Here is a 6,382-nt window from a genome sequence, read left to right on the forward strand (position 1 = left end):
TCCCCCCCAGCATTACAATACTTGGACTTTCTTTGAATGATCTATTTCCCTGCCCTCTCTACTCTGCTTTGTAGTTTAGTTTAGTCTTCTGTTCCTTCTTTGTCCTCCTGTCCTTTTTCCTTTCTTCTCTTTTCTTCTCTCTATCTATGGCTTATTTCCTCACTCCTTTCCATCTTTTTTCTCCCTTTCTTATATTTGAGTAACGTTTGGTATTGGTACATGTATCGCAAACAGCATTTGTATCCTACTATGCATTTATGCTGGGCTTGCATGTCATTGGATTTGCTGATATTTATTTTTGGGTACTTAATTTATGCCAATAAAATAATTGCTAAACATAAAAAAAACTGCCTCCAAACAGTAGCTTCTCTTAGGTACCTGTAAAGTGATAACAGGATGTGTTTCTTTGTTTCCCTCCTTTCTATTGGTGTCCAGGTGTTAGGCACCAGATTGCTCCCTTCCTGATTTATACTCGAACAAAAGGAGAGCTGATGGCCCTTTAATATAGAGAAAATAGAAAAGCCCCCTCTCCGTCTGCACATTACTGCTCCGAAAAAAAGCAGTCCACGTGCAGGCACTGCTGAATTGTGTCTGGTGTTAGCAAATGACACAAGGATAAATTCAGTAGTTATCACTGGGACCAGATAGATACGGAATCTGGCTCAATAACGACTGCCGGAATGGGATCCGATTGTTTCCCCTTTTATTCCAGCACTGTAGTGGTAACACCATCATGGTGGCAGCACCAAATGTTTTTGGTAGGAATTACACCGCATAAAGCAGCAGCACTGCTATCAGCAGGAAATATAACATTGCTGTGGGTGTATAGCTTCTTGCTGCTGGTATCATGCCCTTGTGATATTTGGATTGGAAATCCCACTCTGATCTAATAAAGTGATACAGTCTTAGCAGGGAGGCACTGCCATTGCTGTGAAATGTGGGAAGGGTCCCAGAGCAGGTTGTGAATGCTCACAAACTCACACGCTTGTGGGAGTTCTCAAACTCACCAGGCAAATAACGTCTTGATCTGTCCCTCCCCACCCATTGCAGGTCATTTACTCTTCTGATTTGTACATAGTGGTGGCATATAATTGCACAGTAGTAAATCCATTTACACCTGCTTATCCAGGGCTGAACTGGGAACCCAAAGTAGCCCTAGCAAATTTTGTCAGGCCAGCCGCTGTACAGTGTATAGTGAGCAAGTCATTAAGGGGGGATGTTCCTGCCCAAGACTATTTGAGGGAAAATGGTGCATTCTACAACACATTTTTTCATTATACATTCAATTGTCATAGCTTTTCAGCATAGCAAATGATGAACTTGCAGTGCAACAGGATACAACAATCTTTGCTATGGCTCTCCCTCACTATCACCCTCCAATAGTGCCTCTCATCTCTCCATAGCCCCTCTCTCACAAGTATTTCATCTGTTTTGTAGAACCTCTCATACCAGTGTAGGGTGTTGGAGCACTTTTACATCACACACACATACAGAGACAATGAATCACATGGGTGTAAATCAGTGTATGGAAAATGTTGCATAGGGCAAAGGGAACTGCAAGGTGTAGGTTTCACAGTGCATCTATGCTGGTAGGCATTTTTTTTAAGAATGCTTGGTTTGCAGAAGCAAAAACTAAGGATTCAGACCATAACACAGTGGTTAGGGTTGGATTTACTAATAGGAATTTATTTCTACCAAAACTGATAAGACGATAACGCAGTGGTAAAGGTGTGAAATAGTTTATTAAAATATTTCCTTAAAATGATCGGTCAACGAGACAGTTCCGCCTTTGTCTCCTGTGCCGCGCCGTTTCTCACCATGCTCCGTTGCTGGAACCTGTATTCTAGAATCTTACCATGTAAACCTTGAATACAGAGCGAGACACAGGGAGCGGCACACGGTGGAAACAACATCAGTAATTATAACACATCTCCCCCCTTTTCAAACAAAGAACAATCCTCCTATGCATACTAAAGGACAATGAAACTTCTGCAATAAATGGGAACAAAAGCAAACCAAAATAGAAACAGAAACACAGAAAATACTAGGCTAATAAGATTATAAACATAATGCATAAACTGGTCATTTTTGAAAATAGACTAAATCATCCTAGAATAAAATCCTTACATTCAGCATGAAAAAAATCACCCTAGAATATACTCATTATAACTAGCAGGATGCATCCTTTTCCTCCTGCTGTTAACACTCAAAACATTTGTCTTACAAGCATTGTGCCCCTCAAAGGCTTTATCATTTGACAAGGTACTCTTTACAAGCCTAACGACGCTCGTGCTGCTGTTAGCGATTGCATTTTAATCATCCCTGCTGTGTATTTGTTTTATTGCTTCGTTTATTATCCCCTGATTTTAATAGTGTTCGGGCTGCGATTAGGCTGATAAATTTCCCCTCCTCTTACCGCATGTAATCTGGTTTACATCACCGCCACTTTGGTGGGTCCGGGTCACGGGGATTCCCGGGGGTGGACGCCATTTTGGCTTGGGCAGAGGATTTTGTGGCGGGCGCCATTTTGAGCGCTACAGCGCTCGGGTTAGCCTCGCGGGACGCCTATTTAAGGCGGAATTCTCTTCATGGGATGCCAGACAAGGTACTCTTTACAAGCCTAACGACGCTTGCGCTGCTGTTAGCGATTGCATTTTAATCATCCCTGCTGTGTATTTGTTTTGTTGCTTCGTTTATTATCCCCTGATTTTAATAGTGTTCGGGCTGCGATTAGGCTGATAAATTTCCCCTCCTCTTACCGCATGTAATCTGGTTTACATCACCGCCGCTTTGGTGGGTCCGGGTCGCGGGGATTCCCGGGGGTGGACGCCATTTTGGCTTGGGCAGAGGATTTTGTGGCGGGCGCCATTTTGAGCGCTACAGCGCTCGGGTTAGCCTCGCTGGACGCCTATTTAAGGCGGATTTCTCTTCATGGGATGCCAGACAAGGTACTCTTTACAAGCCTAACGACGCTTGCGCTGCTGTTAGCGATTGCATTTTAATCATCCCTGCTGTGTATTTGTTTTATTGCTTCGTTTATTATCCCCTGATTTTAATAGTGTTCGGGCTGCGATTAGGCTGATAAATTTCCCCTCCTCTTACCGCATGTAATCTGGTTTACATCACCGCCGCTTTGGTGGGTCCGGGTCACGGGGATTCCCGGGGGTGGACGCCATTTTGGCTTGGGCAGAGGATTTTGTGGCGGGCGCCATTTTGAGCGCTACAGCGCTCGGGTTAGCCTCGCGGGACGCCTATTTAAGGCGGATTTCTCTTCATGGGATGCCAGACAAGGTACTCTTTACAAGCCTAACGACGCTCGCGCTGCTGTTAGCGATTGCATTTTAATCATCCCTGCTGTGTATTTGTTTTGTTGCCTCGTTTATTATCCCCTGATTTTAATAGTGTTCGGGCTGCGATTAGGCTGATAAATTTCCCCTCCTCTTACCGTATGTAATCTGGTTTACATCACCGCCGCTTTGGTGGGTCCGGGTCACGGGGATTCCCGGGGGTGGACGCCATTTTGGCTTGGGCAGAGGATTTTGTGGCGGGCGCCATTTTGAGCGCTACAGCGCTCGGGTTAGCCTCGCGGGACGCCTATTTAAAGCCGCTTCCTCCCGTGCAGCGGTACCGCGCAGTGGGACGCCGTCGCTTAGCCGGAGTCGTGCCTGAGTCCTGCCCGTCTGCGCCCGTCCACGCTAGGGACGTGCGGGACTTTGCAGGTGGGTGTGCTTGTATTGTTAGCCAGGGTGGAAGGATGATTACGTATTCTAATGAGACGTTACGGTCCATTGGTCTGACTATTACTAAATGTAACCAGGTTATCCACCCTTTAAGCGGCCCGTATTGCTGCGCCTGTAAAGGTTTGGCCCTGACCTCTCCTGCTCCTATTCACCAGAAGCCTGCTGCTGTTATCTCTCCGAGTTCGATGTGTTAGTTCGCCGAACGCCCTACGGATATTCAGCTTAAATGTTAGGTCATTGGTAGCGCATCATCAATTTATCTTTGACCTTTTGCATGATGAGTCCCCGGATATTCTCGCCATTACCGAAACTTGGTTGCAGGAGGATGATGCAGCGATAATCAATCTTGCTTTTCTATCGGAATATTCTATTTTCACCCTTAATCGCCCTACTAGAGGGGGGGGTATTGCACTCGCGGTGAAATCCAATTTCTCCTGCATTTGGAATGCTTTGCATATTGCTGGGTGTGAGAGTGCATCTTTCAAGATCGGGATTAGCCCCCAGTATTCGATCTCGGGGATGGTGGTCTATTGCCCCCCAGGCAATGACGTCGCGTTTAGGGAGGCTCTCCCTGACGCTGTCAGCGCTCTGGCAATTGGTTGTTCCAATTTCTCTATATTGGGAGATCTGAATCTCCATTTTGATAACCAGAGTGCCCCGGCTGTATGTAGCCTTCTTGCGGATCTTGAGGCCCTTCAATTGTTCCAAAGAGTTTCTCAACCAACTCACACAGGAGGGCATATATTGGACCCTTTTTTCACAAATCTAACGGAAGCCTCTATTCTTTCCGTGTCACCCCTCGGATGGACGGATCACTTTCTAGTGGATATTCGGGCTGTATTACCTGAAATTATTCCAACTCCTTTAGCCCGATCTATCCCCAGACGACACTGGAGTAAGCTTAGGTTAGAGGACTTTCATCGTGCTCTAACTGCTGATCCGCTTGAACTTTCGGATGATGTTGAATTGGGCTATGATCAGTTCTGTAATTGGATTACCCGGGCGTTTGACTCTTTGATTCCCATACTGACTAGTAAAATCAGCCCTAGAAAGTCTAACCCCTGGTATGACAGTGCGCTACGTGCACTGAAAGGGAACTGCAGGCGTGCCGAGAGAGAATGGCGGAGATCTTACGATACGGGGAAGAAAGCGCTGTATCTGGCCTCTATTAAGATCTATCATCGTGCCATTTGTAGAGCTCGCGCGGCGTTCTACTCTCTGGAATTCCGGAATAGCCCCAATCCATCCAAGACTATTTTTAAAGCTCTTAAGGATCTGCTGTCTAAGCGCTCTACTTCTCCAGTTTTGGCCTCTACCTCGCACTGTGAAGCCCTAGCATCTTTCTTTTTGGAAAAAGTGCAGGGCATCTTCCGTGCTTTTCCTGGTACTGGGCCCTCTCAGAATGCCGCGGTGGTTGTCCGTGCCTGTTCCATGCTGGCATCTCTTCCGCGGCTTTTACCTGAGGTTTTTGATATTCTGGCTCTGAAGGTCAAATCTGGCTCGCCTTTGGATCCGGTCTGTCCTGCCCTGTTTAGGAACCAGTCTTTTGTGGGTCGGTCTACAGTTTGTTCCTTGATTAATATTTCATTGGCCACGGGCATAGTCCCAACCAAATGGAAGCGTGCAGTGGTTTCTCCTATTTTGAAGAAGCCAAGCTTGGACGCTTTAAGACCAGAGAACTATCGGCCCATCTCTTTGCTTCCTTGGCCAGCCAAGCTGATGGAAGCCCATGTTAATCAGGCACTTACGGACCATCTCACCAGAGCTAACATTCTGGACGTTACACAGAACGGGTTCCGAGCTGGGCACAGTACGGAGACTGCCCTTCTCGCTATGGTTGAACATCTCCGGTCGGTGCTGGATCAGGGACAGACGGCGGCGCTAGTGTTGTTAGATCTGAGCGCCGCCTTTGATACGGTCTCGCACCGTATCCTTCTGCACCGCCTGGAAGAGATTGGCGTTACGGGGTCGGCCCTTCAGTGGTTCCGTTCCTTTCTTGACGACCGGTCCTTCTGCGTTGCTACACCTCCCTATCAGTCCAAATTCCATCCTCTGGACTTGGGAGTACCGCAGGGTTCCTCACTGAGTCCCACCTTATTTAATCTTTACGTGAGACCGCTGGCTGATGTCGTCAAGCAATGGGGCATGTATATGGTCTCATATGCTGACAACACGCAGCTGGCGGTTACCATCAGTGGGGATGCCGACGTGGACGCCCCCAAGTTCCAGAATGGGCTGAGGGAGGTGGCTAGCTGGATGACTGCCAACTGTCTCCAGCTAAACGCTAAGAAGACCGAGGTCATGATCGTCGGAAAGGGTAGGGACCTCTGGGGTGACAGATGGTGGCCGCCGGAACTTGGTGTGGCTCCAACTCCGGTTATGGAGTTGAGAAATCTGGGAGTGTGGCTGGACTCTACTCTCAGTTTTGTGGGGCACACCAAGAAAACCGCGGCGTGTTGTTTTGGAGTCCTTCGGGGCTTAAGGCCTGTCCTTAAGTTTTTTGACCCCTCTACTAGGCAAATGGTGGTCCAGGCAACAGTTTTATCTCGCCTGGACTATGCCAGTTCGCTTTTGTTAGGGAGTAATCAGGCAGAAATTGTTTGTTTACAACGCGTTCAAAATGCCGCTGCCAGAGCAATTGT

Source organism: Triturus cristatus, chromosome 4_2 (assembly GCF_964204655.1).
Source record: "Triturus cristatus chromosome 4_2, aTriCri1.1, whole genome shotgun sequence".
Classification (NCBI taxonomy): Eukaryota; Metazoa; Chordata; class Amphibia; order Caudata; family Salamandridae; genus Triturus; species Triturus cristatus.